The sequence below is a fragment of the Aquarana catesbeiana genome, linkage group LG03 (assembly GCF_042186555.1).
Source record: "Aquarana catesbeiana isolate 2022-GZ linkage group LG03, ASM4218655v1, whole genome shotgun sequence".
Lineage (NCBI taxonomy): Eukaryota > Metazoa > Chordata > Amphibia > Anura > Ranidae > Aquarana > Aquarana catesbeiana.
Window position 1 is genome coordinate 216,172,650 of NC_133326.1, and position 15,887 is coordinate 216,188,536.

At 41.5% G+C, this 15,887-nt stretch overlaps 1 protein-coding gene across 1 annotated transcript in view; it reads left to right on the forward strand.

Annotated features, from left to right (window-relative positions):
* The window catches only part of GRM8 (glutamate metabotropic receptor 8), a 1,893,470-nt gene that overhangs the window by 1,623,722 nt on the left and 253,861 nt on the right, over positions 1 to 15,887 (forward strand). The gene's annotated exons all lie outside the window — the stretch shown is intronic.

The window sequence follows — 15,887 nt, forward strand, 5'->3', positions numbered from 1 at the left end:
AAGGTATGATATACTATTATGTAGATGTCATAAAGGTGACTTTGACTATGACTACCAGCAAGGAACATTTTCTTTCTGTTTTCTTGTAGGAGATAATGTTGAATATATACTGCATAGAAAACTCAACTATTTATAATGAATTTTGATTTTAACAGCTTGTGTTTTTCCAATAATTTCTGAAAGTTTAAAGTGTGCATCAGGGCACAATTAAAATATATATATTTGCCACACCCTGCAGTACATGCACATCTTTCCATTTTTTATCCCTTTCAAAATAATAAGGTACAGAAAAAATAACCGTTGATCTGCCAGAAATCTAGTGTGCTCCTAACTTCCTATTTGAACACTGAAATTAGAGTCAGCCCTGCCTGCTGGACTAGAGAACCCCACCCCTCCCTACAATCTACATGGATACATTAGTTTCTTTCCCAGCAGAACAGTGCTGATGCTTTGACTTCTAAAAGCCTGTACACACGCACTGGAGTTGCAGAATACATTTTCACTTTGCTTAGTGCATGGGGTGACATTAAAAGAAAATATATTTTGCTGAGAATATTGCAATAATAATTTAAAAAACAGCCTATACTACCAAATTGGACCATTTGTGTGCACGGAGAGTGCGTTTGGAAAATGTAGTTCTGGGGGTGTGAAGTCAGTAGGAACTGAGCTTCTGTAAGAATTTACAAGCCTGGTAACAATGTCACAGGATATTGACTGGACATTCACATTCACATAATCCCTTTTAATGTTAGAAACATTTGGAACCATTTTTTGCTTTTATTTATTTATTATTTGCACATTTTGGCCAGAAGATTACAAGCCAAAAGTTGCAATTTTTATGTCACACAATATTAGCATAACTCTTTATCAAATCCATCATTTCAGTATCAAATATATTTAAATTAATTTTAGTGCACACAAGCACAATTTAATAACAAACATATTATTTTTACATTTATTGTAAAAAAATATAAAAGCTGAGGTTGCACTGAATAAACAGATTCAAGGCATCTCAAGCCTCAAAATTGCATGTGCAATTTTATACTAAACACTAAATACTTTATACTAAATAAATGCAGTGATTTATATGGTGCTAAGCAATCTGGCCTGCTTTGGTTCTCTCCTAACCTCTCCTGCTGCCCTCATTCATTGCTGAGCTGATTGCGGTCTGGGTTGTGATCCTTGCCAAGCTGGCCATCTCCATCCTGTGGACACTTTCAGTACATGTAAGTATGCATGATCTCGGTTAGAAGGGGTCATATATTTCTAGTAAGAGGCTCTTGTCTCACAGCAGAGATGCACCTGGAGTTTGCATATTTGGAGTATTGATCAGCACATGTAATTCTTGCTTACTGGACTTTTGTTTCACATGAGTACATATTTATTTTACTGTCTTGCATTATTTACTGTGACATTTTAGAGCCTGAGTTGTTTATCTTAGGTTGAAAATTTAAAGGGGAGGTGCAACACAGATTTTTTTCCATCAGGTTAATTACCTTGTATTCAGTTATAAGTGAGTGCAGTCTCCCATCACATTTTATTATTTTAAGGTTTGATTTAAATTTACCAAGTGCACAATATTTAATGTTTTGTTTTTACATGGTGGGTCTTCAGTCATGATGAGGGTAAAAAGCCAAAATTGGAAACCAGGAAAAAAGTGGGAATTTAATGAATGCCTCATTCAAGGTTGAGGTTTACTAACACAGAGATGTACAAGTGTTGCGTGGAACCCCCTTCCAGCAGCCACCCTGGTGTCTATTGGGGCTCAGCGGCTGGAAGGAGACAGCTGCTGCTCCCAGTATGACATCCCTGTAGGTGAGGGTGCACAGCCCTGATTGCACCTAGGTGCATACAGCATGTGTACCTTGTTGCAGTTGGTGTCCCAAGCATTGTTTACCAAGCATTTTGTATACATTCTTATGTCCAAAGCCATTTTAAACACCTAAGCAGCTGTTGCAAAGCTTGGTAAGACTACATCCTTTCTTTACAATATTAAAGCGGTAGTAAACCTCATAAAAAAAAAAAAAAGGGCCCCTGGGCAGTTTAAGTCATAATGTGCTAGTATGCATTGTATAGCCATCTAGCGGCATGCTGTCACCACTGAAGGCGCTTCATTCTGTCTTCTTTCTGTGTTTGTGGGCTTCAGCGATATGAATGTCCAAGCCAACGATGAAGTCAATCCTGCGCATGTGTGCGTGAGCCGTTCTTTCAGAGCGCATGCGCTGGTGACATCACCGGCTGCATCTAAAGTAAATATCTCCTAAACAGTGCACATTTAGGAGATATTTACTGTACCTGTAGGTAAGCCTTATTATATGCTTACCTATAGGCAGACATCATACATGAGAGTTTACTCCCACTTTAAAAGTTTATATTATACAACTGTTATTACATTATTCCACAATCTGTGGGTTTATTTAGTTTAAGGGTAACTTTTTGTAGCTGCACCTTTTAGTGGTGCTCTGTATCACATATAAATGAGAATGTCAAAAGTTGAAAACCTATTTCTTTGTTTTGTGTGTTACCTTTTTGAAACCATATTTGCATTATTTTTGCATTCACCTTTGTTCACCTTTTTTTTCTAAACTTCAGCTTCTCTATGTACAGATACAGCATTAATGTAATTGTTTTGCAAAAATAAAACAGCTTTCCATTAACTCTGCACCTGCTTACCTAACTCTCTTCATAGCTGTTTAAACAGAATGCTTGATTAGTTTTGCCTTACTTCCTGGTCAGACTTTAGGTCATGACACAGGAAGGAGTTGGCCAGCTGAGGTTAGGAGATGCAGGGTGTGTGTTAATGAGGTCAGCTGGTCAACTCCTTCCTGGGTCATGACCTAAAGTCTGACCAGAAAGTAAGGCAGAACTAATCAAGCAGTGTGTTTAAACAGCTATGAGGAGAGTTAGGTAAGCAGGTGCAGAATTAATGGAAAGCTGTTTTATTTTTGCAAAATAAGTACAATAATGCTGAATTAGTACTTGGGGAGCTGGAATTTAGGAAAAAAAAAGTGCACAAAGGTAAACTTAGCCTTTAAAATACAGTTGTTTACTACTAATTTTTGCTTCTGTGGTGCACTTTTACATACTTTATGGGTGAGTCGGACATGAACATATGTCATAGATTGAGGACTGTCTATCAATACTTTGGTTAAATAGATCTGTACCTTTCTTTAACATTGTTATCAGAATAGTTTGTGGTCTCCCTGCAGCTGATTTTTCCCCATTCCTTATTTACCATGCCTTTTTCCACACTGTATCTTCGTGTGGAGAGAGTCTTCTTGGTAGTAGAACGAGGCTTCGCTTCCTCATGTCAGAGCTTCCCTTGATGTCTGGTGATCTGATAGCTGGTGGAGTAGTATTCCAAAATAGACAGGGGAAGTTAAAGTAGAACTATAGACACAACCTATTTTTTGGGATAGAGTAATGCCCTGTACACATGATTGGATTTTCCGACGGGAAATGTTGGCTGTCAGGCTGTTGGCAGAAAATCCGACTGTGTGTATGCTCCATCGGACAATTGTCAGACTTTCCGCCAGCAAATGTTGGCTAGCATGTTTTCAAATTTTCCGCCAACAAATGTGTTTTGTTGGATTTTCCGATTGTGTGTACACAAGTCTGTTGGGCAAAAGTCCAAAGTACAGACACGCATGCTCGGAAGCAGAAGTGGTCGTTCTTGTAAACTAGCGTTTGTAATGGAGAATTAACATTCGTGACATGACAAATTATGAAATCTCCAAATATAGCACACATTCTCTTCTTCTTTAATGGGATAATAATGAAGCTGCTTTGCTGGTGTGCTGGTGATACTGATGGAGTTATTGCAAACAAATTTTCAAAGGCTTTTCTTTCTAGTGATATCAAGAATAATATTAGTATGTTTTTTTTTTATTTGGGCAAATTACCACAACACCATTATCCCCGAGTTTTTAAGATCAAAGATACAACTATGTTGGTGTCCCTTGTCAATTTTACATTGTATTTTTTAAAATGTAACTGCCTACTCCCAAACTGTCATTTGAAGTAAAACACATAGCCAAGTATTATTCTACACATTTTTTTTATTGTGCATTAAAAAAAAAAAAAAGAATTAGACATGCTATCTGCTGGTAGAACTTAACCAAAAAGTGCATTCTATGCATCCAAAAATATAGAAAATATACCAAATCAAATCATTATTCTACCAAATAAAAAGCAATAACTCCAAGGCCGATAATAAATAACACATTATCTTCTCTGGTTCCGCAGCATGTCTGGTTGACAAACAGCTGTTCAGAAACTGAAAAGCACGAAATTAAAAGCACTAAATGAAAAGTGTGAAATGAAAAGTGCGAATCAACACTCACCAAACTTCTACTAACGTGAAATTAGCAGAAGGAGCCCTAAGGTTATCGCTAAAGATCTGAAAAACCACGTAGTACGTCTAGTATGTCACTACGTTTGTAATTGTTGGCTAACATTTGTGTGACCGTGTGTATGCAAGACAAGTTTGAGCCAACACCCTTCGGACAAAATTCCACGGTTTTGTTGTCGGAAAGTCCGATCGTGTGTACAAGGCATAAGGGAGGGTTCTAACTCCTATCTTTTTTTTGCCATCTGTTTTCCATTGGGGAAATTTACCTTAATTTCCTATTCCTAAAACTTGGTATTTTCTTTCACTTTCACTTTCAATGATAACTGTAAACAGGACAAACAGAGAGGGTGGATTTCCCTAATTGGGGCACAGACAGTAATAAAAACTGTGTTAGGGATTAGAACAGGTGTTCTAATCCCTCTCCATTCTTTCCAAAATAAAACAAAAAGTGTTGCATTTTGTTATACTTTAACCACTTGACCTCCTGAAGATTTACCCCCCTTCATGACCAGGGCATTGTTTACATTAATTTAATGGACAATTGTGCGGTCGTGGAATGTTGTACCCAAATAATATTTATGTTATTTTTTTTCCCACAAATAGAGCTTTATTTTGGTGGTATTTGATTACCATTGAACTTTTTATTAATTGTGCTATAAACAAAAAAAGACTGACAATTCTGAAAAAATAAACAATATTTTTTTTTTTACTTTCTGCTATAAAACATATCCAATAAAACCATTTAAAACATGACATTTCTTCATAAATTTAGGCCAATATGTATTCTCCTATTTTTGACCTAAAAAATCCCAATAAGCATATATATATATATATATATATATATATATATATATATATCAGTGCTAAAAATATGCACTGTCACTGTACTAATGATACTGGCTGAGAAGGGATTACCCACTTCCTGTCCAAGCCACTTTTCAGCTTTCAGCGCAGTCGCTGTTTAAATGACAATTGTGCTAGTCATGTTACAGTCATGCTACACTGTACCCACAACATTTTTATAATTTTGTTCCCACAAATAGAGCTTTCTTTTGGTGGTATTTGCAGTTTTTATGTTTTGCTAAACAAATGAAAAAGACCGAAAATTTTGAAAAAAATAGTTTTTCTTTTGTTTCTGTTATAAAATTTTGTAAATAAGTATGTTTTCTCCTTCACCGATGGGCACTGATAAGGCGGCACTGACGGCCATGGATAAGGTGGCACCAATGAGGTGGCACTGACAGGCACTGATGATGGGCACTGATAGGCAGCACTGGTGGGCATTTATAGGTGACACTGATGGGCACTCATGGGTGGCACTGGTGGGCACTGATAGGCACTGATAGGCGACACTGATGGGCACTGAAAGGCTGCACTGATAGGTACTTATAGGTGGCACTTATAGGCGGCACTGATGGGCACTGATGGGTACTGATAGGCGGCACTGCTGGGCACTGATGGGCATTGATGGGCACTGATAGGCAGCACTGATGGGCACTGATAGGCGGCACTGCTGGGCACTGATGGGCACTGATACGCAGCACTGATAGATGTCACTTATAGGCATCACTGATGGCACTGGCACTGGCAGGCATTGCTGATGGGCACTGTTTGCCATCTGCCTGGGCACTGATAGCCATCTCCCTGGTGGTCCAGGGTGGTATACCTTTTGGGGTACCTTTGTGGGCATCCCTGGTGGTCTAGCAGCATCCCTGGTGGTCCTAGGTGGACATCCACGGGGGGCTGCACTAATAAACAATCAGCACAGACCCCCCGTCAGGAGAGCCACCGATCGGCTCTCCTCTACTCGCATCTGTCAGACATGAGTGAGGAAAAGCTGATCAATGGCTCTTCCTGTTTACATCATGATCAGCTGTGATTGGACACGGCTGATCACTTAGTAAAGAGCCTCCGTCAGAGGCTCTTTATCAAGATCAGTGTAGCGGTGTGACACGCCGCACCACTGATCGACACGATGAGCGCCCCCATGGGCGTGCACCGGCAGTTATCCTGTTGGACGTCATATGATGCCCAGTCAGGATAACTGAACTGTCCGGCTGTCATTTTACTATAGGCCGGGCGGGAAGTGGTTAACCACTTACCAACCGGCCCATAGCCGAATGACGGCTGCAGGGCGGTTGGATAACTCTGGGTGGACGTACTATGACGTCCTCCCAGAATTCCCCTCTCGCGCGCCCCCTGGGGCGCGCACCCGAACACATCCGTGACCGCCGGGTCCAGGGGACCCGGCGCATCACGGATCCCGGTAAATGGCCGCTGATCGCGGCCGTTTACCATGTGATCGAGCCGTCAAATGACGGTGCGATCACATGTAAACAGACCGGCGTCATCTGATGACGTCGGTTCCTCTCCTCCCCTCCTGTGTACCGATCGGTACACAGTGAGCGGGGAGGGGGATGGATGGATGTCTGCAGCGCTGTGGGCTGGATGTGTAGTGCCCACAGCGCTGCACAGAGACATCCATCCATCCATGCTCAGCCATCCCTCACTACTAATGCTGTGCAATACTCTGCAATACCCCCACAATACTCTGCAATACCCCCACAATACTCTGCAATACCCCCACAATACTCTGCAATGCTGTGCAATACTCTGCAATACCCCCACAATACTCTGCAATACCCCCACAATACTCTGCAATACCCCCACAATACTCTGCAATGCTGTGCAATACTCTGCAATGCCCCCACAATACTCTGCAATGCTGTGCAATACTCTGCAATACCCCCACAATACTCTGCAATGCCCCCGCAATACTCTGCAATGCTGTGCAATACTCTGCAATACCCCCACAATACTCTGCAATACCCCCACAATACTCTGCAATGCTGTGCAATACTCTGCAATACCCCCACAATACTCTGCAATGCCCCCGCAATACTCTGCAGTGCTGTGCAATACTCTGCAATACCCCCACAATACTCTGCAATACCCCCACAATACTCTGCAATACCCCCACAATACTCTGCAATACTCTGCAATGCCCCCACAATACTCTGCAATGCTGTGCAATACTCTGCAATGCCCCCACAATACTCTGCAATGCTGTGCAATACTCTGCAATACCCCCACAATACTCTGCAATGCCCCCGCAATACTCTGCAATGCTGTGCAATACTCTGCAATACCCCCACAATACTCTGCAATACCCCCACAATACTCTGCAATGCTGTGCAATACTCTGCAATACCCCCACAATACTCTGCAATACCCCCACAATACTCTGCAATACTCTGCAATGCCCCCACAATACTCTGCAATGCTGTGCAATACTCTGCAATGCCCCCACAATACTCTGCAATGCTGTGCAATACTCTGCAATACCCCCACAATACTCTGCAATGCCCCCGCAATACTCTGCAATGCTGTGCAATACTCTGCAATACCCCCACAATACTCTGCAATGCCCCCACAATACTCTGCAATGCTGTGCAATACTCTGCAATACCCCCACAATACTCTGCAATGCCCCCACAATACTCTGCAATGCTGTGCAATACTCTGCAATGCCCCCACAATACTCTGCAATGCCCCCACAATACTCTGCAATACCCCCACAATACTCTGCAATGCCCCCGCCATACTCTGCAATGCCCCCCGCCATACTCTGCCATGCCCCCGCCATACTCCGCAATACCCCGCCATACTCCACCATACTCCGCCATACCCCGCCATACCCCGCAATACCCTGCCATACTCCGCCATACCCCGCCATACTCCGCCATACCCCGCAATACCCCGCCATACCCTGCCATGCTGAGCCATGCTCAGCTGTACTCGGCCTCTGTATGTGGCCAGGCTGTGGAAGTCTCACACATGTGGTATCGCCGTACTCAGGAGGAGCAGGAGAATCTATTTTGGGGTGTCATTTTTGGTATGTACATGTTATGTGGTAGAAATATTGTATAAATGGACAACTTTGTGTTAAAAAAAAAAAAAGCGTTTTAACCACTTCCCGCCCGCCGGCCGTCATACAACGTCCTTGACTTTGTGCGGAGATATCTGAATGATGGTTGCAGCTACAGGCATCATTCAGATATCAGCTTTTTCAGCCGGCGATTCCCTACACCATGAGAACGATCATAGCAGCTGTTCCACTGCTTGATCGTTCTTACGGGAGGCGAGAGGGGACATCCCCCCTTCCCGCCGCCTTGCGGTGCTTCTACCGACTCACCGCTACGATCGAAGCCAGGATCTTTTTTTTTTTTTTTTTTTAATTTCAGGCTTCCCAGCCTAGAGGTGAGATGTGGGGTCTTATTGACCCCATATCTCACTGTAAAGAGGACCTGTCGTGCCATATTCCTATTACAAGGATGTTTATATTCCTTGTAATAGGAATAAAAGTGGTCAAAAATTTATTTTTTTGGAAAAAAGCATCAAACTAAAATAAATAAAGTAAAATGAACAATAAAAAAAAAAAAAAAAATTTAAAGCGCCCCTGTCCCTGTGTGCTCGCATGCAGAAGCGAACGCATACGTAAGTCCCGCCCACATATGAAAACGGTGTTCAAACCACACATGTGAGGTATCGCTGCGATCGGTAGAGCGAGAGCAATAATTTTGGCCCTAGACCTCCTCTGTAACTCAAAACATGTAACCAGTAAAAAATTTTAAAGCGTCGCCTATGGGGATTTTTGAGTAGCAAAGTTTGGCGCCATTCCACAAGCGCGTGCAATTTTGAAGGGTGACATATTGGGTATCTATTTACTCGGCGTAACTTCATCTTTCACATTATGCAAAAACATTGGGCTAACTTTACTGTTTTGGTTTTTGTAAAGCACAAAACATTTTTTTTTCCAAAAAAAACGCGTTAAAAAAATTGCTGCGCAAATACCGTGCGAGATAAAAAGTTGCAATGACCGCCATTGTATTCTCCAGGGTCTTTGCTAAAAAAACATATATAATGTTTTGGGGTTCTAAGTAATTTTCTAGCTAATAAATGATGATTTTTACATGTAGGAGAGAAATGTCAGAATTGGCCTGGGTGCTCCAGAACGCCTGAAGGTGCTCCCCTGCATGTTGGGCCTCTGTATGTGGCCACGCTGTGTAAAAGTCTCACACATGTGGTATCGCCATACTCGGGAGTAATAGCAGAATGTGTTTTGGGGTGTAATTTGTGGTATGCATATGCGGTCTGTGAGAAATACCCTGCTAATATGACAATTTTGTGGAAAAAAAAAAAGTAAAAAAAAAACCTTGATTTTGCAAAGAATTGTGGGAAAAAATGACAACTTCAAAAAACTCACCATGCATCTTCCTAAATACCTTGGAATGTCTTCTTTCCAAAAAGGGGTCATTTGGGGGGTATTTGTACTTTGCTGGCATGTTAGGGTCTCAAGAAATTAGATAGGCCGTCAGTAATTCAGGTGTGATCAATTTTCAGATATGCGCACCATAGCTTTTGGACTCTATAACTTTCAAAAAGACCAAATAATATCCACCGATTTGGGTTATTTTTACCAAAGATATGTAGCGGTATAAATTTTGGCCAAAATATATGAAGAAAAATTACTAATTTGCAAAATATTATAACAGAAATGAAGAAAAATGTATTTTTTTACAGATTTTTCGGTCTTTTTTCTTTTACGGCGCAAAAAATAAAGAACCCAGCAGTGATTAAATACCACCAAAAGAAAGCTCTATTTGTGTGAAAAAAAGGACAAAAATTTCATAAAGATACAGTGTTGCATGACTGAGTAATTGTCATTCAAAATGTGAGAGCACCAAAAGCTGAAAATTGGTCTGGTTAGGAAGGGGGTTTAAGTGCCCAGTTGTCAAGTGGTTAAACATCTAAGGTGATCGAAGGGTTAACTGTGTGCCTAGCAAGTGTTTATGTGTACTGTATGTGCTGCTTTTACTAGGGGAAGAGATGGATTCTAGTCCCTTCTTTGCAGGAACACATAATCCATCCCTTCCCTCTCGTCAGAATGGCGATCTGTCTTGTTTACATAGGCAGATTCCCATTCTGTGTTTTTTTTACTGACAATCGGTGGGTGCTGGAGGATATGAGTACCCAGCACCCATAGATCGGCTTCTGTTGTGAAGGATCACAGCAAAAGTGACCTGCCCGCGGCGCAAGTGTTCCCCCTACAGGCGGGAGTTAAGGATCACTTATATATACATGATCCTGTGCAGAGCTGCCACCCTGTAGCAGTAAAACTGCTATAGGGCAGTCAGCAAGTGGTTGAGAAAGCACAGATTCACAGAATGAATAATACAATAGCATTGAGATGCTTGAACTACAGGTTCTCAAGTACAGCTTTTTTTTCTCCAGCAAGGAAAATTGCTTCAAGTTCATTTCCACTTCAATTTTTCATTGTGCAAAAAAGGTATTTTAATCCAGAGATGATATTTCTTGCAAATTAACTTACAGGGAACCTCAGCAGTTTTGAGTAATTGTTTTTTCACACATACATATTTTAAACTGTTTAGTTGTTTTACTCTTTATATATAATCTTTGTTTCAGAAAATTGTTTAACTAATACACTAATTTATGATGGGTTTCCTGAATACAAAGCACAACAGAAGCTGTTTCTTTTCAGCCTATCTTTCTTTTTAACCAATTGCCATCCAATTTGTGTAAAAAAAAAGTTTTGACAGCAAGTAGTCATACCAGAATCAAGGCTGCAGCAGCCATTTTTTTAGCCAGCGATTGACTGTCAGATAAAAGTGATCACTTTTACAGCACTGGAAAGGCCCTCTGCCACTGTCCATAGTGGTTCCCAGACTCTTCCATTCCTCTGGGAAGCTCAGGAGTGCAGTAAGCAGTTGGGATGGCTTCCCACAGAGGAAATGGAAAAACATCCATTCCTCAATTTCCTCTGTGACGTATAAACCCAGAAGCAGTGAGGATTTAGTCACTTCTGGTTTCAAAGCTACCATTCCCTGGCTGTTACAGCCAGGGAAGCAGCTAATCAAGCATGATCTGCATTTGATGAGCTGTTTTGGATGACAAAGGGACACCAGGAGTCTAACAGACCCCTGAACCTGTGGATTATAATTGGGGAAATAAGCCACTATGATAACAAGTAGGGATGCATCAATACCATTTTTTTAACACTGAGTACGAGTACTGATACTTTTTTGCAAGTACTCGCTGATACCAATTACCGATACCTAATGCGTAGGTAGGGGGGTGGTTGTTAGGGAGTTGGGTGAGGCTGGAGTGAGGGCAGGATGGATGGGGGGAGTAGAAGAGTAAGTGAGGGCAGGGTAGTTGAGGGTGGGGTGAAATAGGGATTGAGGAGTGGGAGAGTTGAGAAGGAAAAGTTTGGTCGCTGGGGGGAAGAGGATGGGGATGGGAGGGCCATTGGGAGACATGGGGGGCAGAGGTTACAGCTGGTGGGGGAAGGAGAAGGTGACACAGGGAGGGCACAGCACAGGGGTTAGGAGGGCACAGTACAGGGCATTAGGAGGGCACAGTACAGGGCATTAGATACAGACCAGTCTTATACACTGACACCATACTGTACATCATATACAGACCATTCTGTACATTATATACAGACCAGTCTGTACACTGACACTGTACTGTACATTATATACAGACTGGTATCTGTATAACATATAGTATGGTGTACTGTACAGTGTCAGGGTACAGGCTGGTCTGTATATTATGTAAGGTGTAAGTGGACAGACTGATCTGTATATAATGTACAGTGCTAGTGTATAACACAGGTCTGTACCCTGCTGACACTGTACTGTACATACAACACTATGCATAAGAATAAAATTTAAAAATGGGACCCACTTTCCAATATCTGGAAATAGTTAAGTATTTGATTAGTTATCACCGATTCTTCCATGTGGATGGGATATCTCCAAGACTATATAGAGTCAGTATATGTAAAGCAATAAAAAGACAAAGGGATGTCTCCAAAAAAAAATAGCAAAAAGGTGGATCAGCCATGGTGAATGAAAAATAAAAAAAACTTTATTGAAAAAACAGTATGATTTATCCACTAGTGGTAACATTGACACCAAGATGAAGCATGCGATCACATGTGCGAAATGCATTGACGTAGGCAGCGCCATCCCGGCCCTGCGCTCCATCATGCGTTCCAACTAGCGCGCGGTGTAACACCAAGCCGCCCCTTCTGCATGGATTGACTGGACAAGTCTGCTCTACACTACATCACAAGGCTTTAGCGTCCAACCGGACTTCACCTAGCCGCCGTCCGCTAAATAGCTGACAAACAACATGAGGATTTATCAAGGACTTTTCAACACGCTGATTGCAGCGATCATGAAGGGAATCTATCCATATACTACCTTCACATCAGACAACACAATGGAGTGGTGAGAGCCTTTGGGCAACCCCCTTTTCTGATAAATCCTAAACTGAGCTCCCAGTGCTGTGCTACACCCTTTCAACACAGGACTGACAAATTCACTAAGGTGTATACTGCATGTTATATTGACAGACATCTCGACCCATGAACTGTCACCAGGACATTTAGAGATTTATCTCCTTTCATGCTGTTTAGCCACTGGCACATTTAGAGCTCTGGTTTATCTAAGTCGGCTATAACTTGGCATATGCATTGCTACAAAACCGGTCAATAACGCTCCAGTATTGTGTGCTATATAACCTGGTGAGGCTATACACTCGCTATATCATCATAGTTCTACATAATTTTTGCACAAGCCGTCTTAATGGACATGCTAGTTGTAGAACACGGAACCACTGTTCATCAGAACATTAATCCTTAGTTACATAGTAGGTGAAGTTAAAAAAAGACACAAGTCCATCAAGGCCAACCTATGTGTGTGATTATATGTCAGTATTACATTGTATATCCCTGTATCTTGTGGTCATTCAGGTGCTTATCTAATAGTTTTTACTATCGATGCCCCCCACTGAGACCACCGCCTGTGGAAGGGAATTCCACATTCTTGCCGCTCTTACAGTAAAGAACCCTCTACATAGTTTAACTGCTTGATGACCAGCCGCCGCAGTTTTACTGTGGCAGAATGGCACGGCTGGGCAAAACAACGTTACCCTACATCGCTTCACCTTTTGGCCTAGTGCTCGGTGGGCACGATGACCGCCGGGCACCTGCAATCGCTCGTGACAAAGCGAGGATGGGATCTGTGTGTGTAAACACACAAATCACAGTTCTTTCAGTGGAGAGGAGACAGATCGTGTGTTCATACAAAGTATCAACACTGATCTCTCTCTTTCCCTAGTCAGTTCTATCCCCCCCACAGTTAGAACACACCTAGGGAACACAGTTAAACTCTTGATCGCCCCCTAGTGTTAACCCCTTCCCTGCCAGTGACATGTATACAGTAATCAGTGCATTTTTATAGCACTTTTTTATAGCATACAAAAATGTGTCAAAAGTGTCCAATTTGTCCTATTTGTCTGCAGCAATATCGCAGTCCCAATAGAAATCACAGATCACTGCCATTACTAGTAAAAAAAAAATAATAATAATAAAAATGCCATAAATCTATCCCCTATTTTGTAGACGCTATAACTTTGCGTAAACCAGTCAATACATGCTTATTGCGATTTTTTTTTTTACCAAAAATATGTAGAAGAATACATATCGGCCTTAACTGAGGAAAAAATTAGTTTTTTTGAAAAAAAATGTGGGATATTTATTATAGTAAAAAGTAAAAGATATTTTTTTCAAAATTGACGCTCTTCTTTTGTTTATAGCGCAAAAAAATCTAAAACCTCAGAGGTGATCAAATACCACCAAAAGAAAGCTCCATTTGTGGGGAAAAAAAGGACATCAATTTTGTTTGGGTACAGTGTCGCACGACCGTGCAATTGTCAGTTAAAGCAACAAAGTGCTGTATCGCAAAAAATGGCCTGGTCAGTGAGCAGCCAAATCTTCTGGGACTGAAGTGGTTAAGGTTAAACCTCTTTTCTTCTAATTTTAATGAGTGGCCATGTGTCTTGTTAAACTCCCTTCCACAAAAAAGTTTTATCCCTACTGTGGGGTCACAAGTATGGTATTTGTAAATTGAAATGATGTGCCCTCTCAAGCGTCTCTTCACCAGAGAGAATAAGTTCAGTGCTTGCAACCTTTCTTCATACCTAATGTCCTCCAGACTCTTTATTAGCTTTGTTGCCCTTCTTTGTACTCACTCCATTTCCAGTACATCCTTCCTGAGGACTGGTGCCCAGAACTGGACATCATACTCCAGGTGCGGCTGGACCAGAGTCTTGTAGAGTGGGACAATAATCGCTTTATTCATAGAGTTAATCCCTTTTTTAATGCATGCCAATATTCTGTTTGCTTTGTTAGCAGCAGCTTGGCATTGCTGAACCTATTATCTACTAGGACCCATAGGTCCTTTTCCATCCTAGATTCCCCCAGAAGTTCTCCCCCTAGTGTATAGATTGCATTCATATTTTTGCCACCCAAATGCATTATTTTACATTTTTCTACATTAAACCTAATTTGCCATGTAGTTGCCCACCCCATTAATTTGTTCAGATCTTCTTGCAAGGTTTCCACATCCTGTTGAGAAGTTATTGCCCTGCTTAGCTTAGTATCGTCTGAATATATGGAGATTGAACTGTTTACCCCATCCTCCAGGTCGTTTATGAACAAATTAAATAGGATTGGTCCCAGCACAGAACCCTGTGGGACCCCACTACCCACCCCTGACCATTCCAAGTATTCCCCCATTTATCACCACCCACAATCCATGTACTCACCCTATGGTCAATGCCTTATTTTGTACAGTAAATGTACAGTATGGGGAATTGTGTCAAATGCTTTTTCAAAATCCAGATACACCACGTCTATGGGCCTTCCTTTATCTAAGTAGCAACTCACCTCCTCAAAGAAGGTTAATAGATTGGTTTGGCAAGAACTATTCTTCATGAATCCATGTTGATTACTGCTAATGATACAGTTTTCATTAATAAAATCTTATATATAGTCCCTTATCATCCCCTCCAAGAGCTTGCATACTATTGACGTTAGGCTAACTGGTCTGTAATTCCCAGGGATGTATTTTGGGCCCTTTTTAAATATTGGTGCTACATTGGCTTTTCTCCAATCCGCTGGTACCATTCTAGTCAGTGGACTGTCAGTAAAAATTAGGGAAATCGGTCAAGTAATTTCCAGACCATTGTTCCTAAGTGCCCTCGGGAGCAAGCCATCTGGTCCCGGTGATTTATTAATGTTACATTTCTCAAGTCTAGATCTAATTCTGTCCTCTGTTAGCCATGAGGGTGCTTCCTGTGATGTGTCATGAGGATAAACACAGCAGTTTTGGTTACTGAAGCCCCCCGATTCCCTCGTGAAGACTAAGGAGAAAAATAACCTTTGCCATCTCCCCATCCTTTGCAACCAGATGTCCTTCCTCATTCTTTATGGGGCATATATGGTCTTCCTCCCTTTTTTATTGTTTACATTTTTCACAGTTTTTTCACTGTTTGTGATTTTTTTTTTGCTCTCCTCCACTATGTGTCTTTCGTGTTCTATCTTAGCCACCCTAATTGCACCCTTATATTTCTTGTTGCATTCTTTGAAAAGTTTGAATGCGGA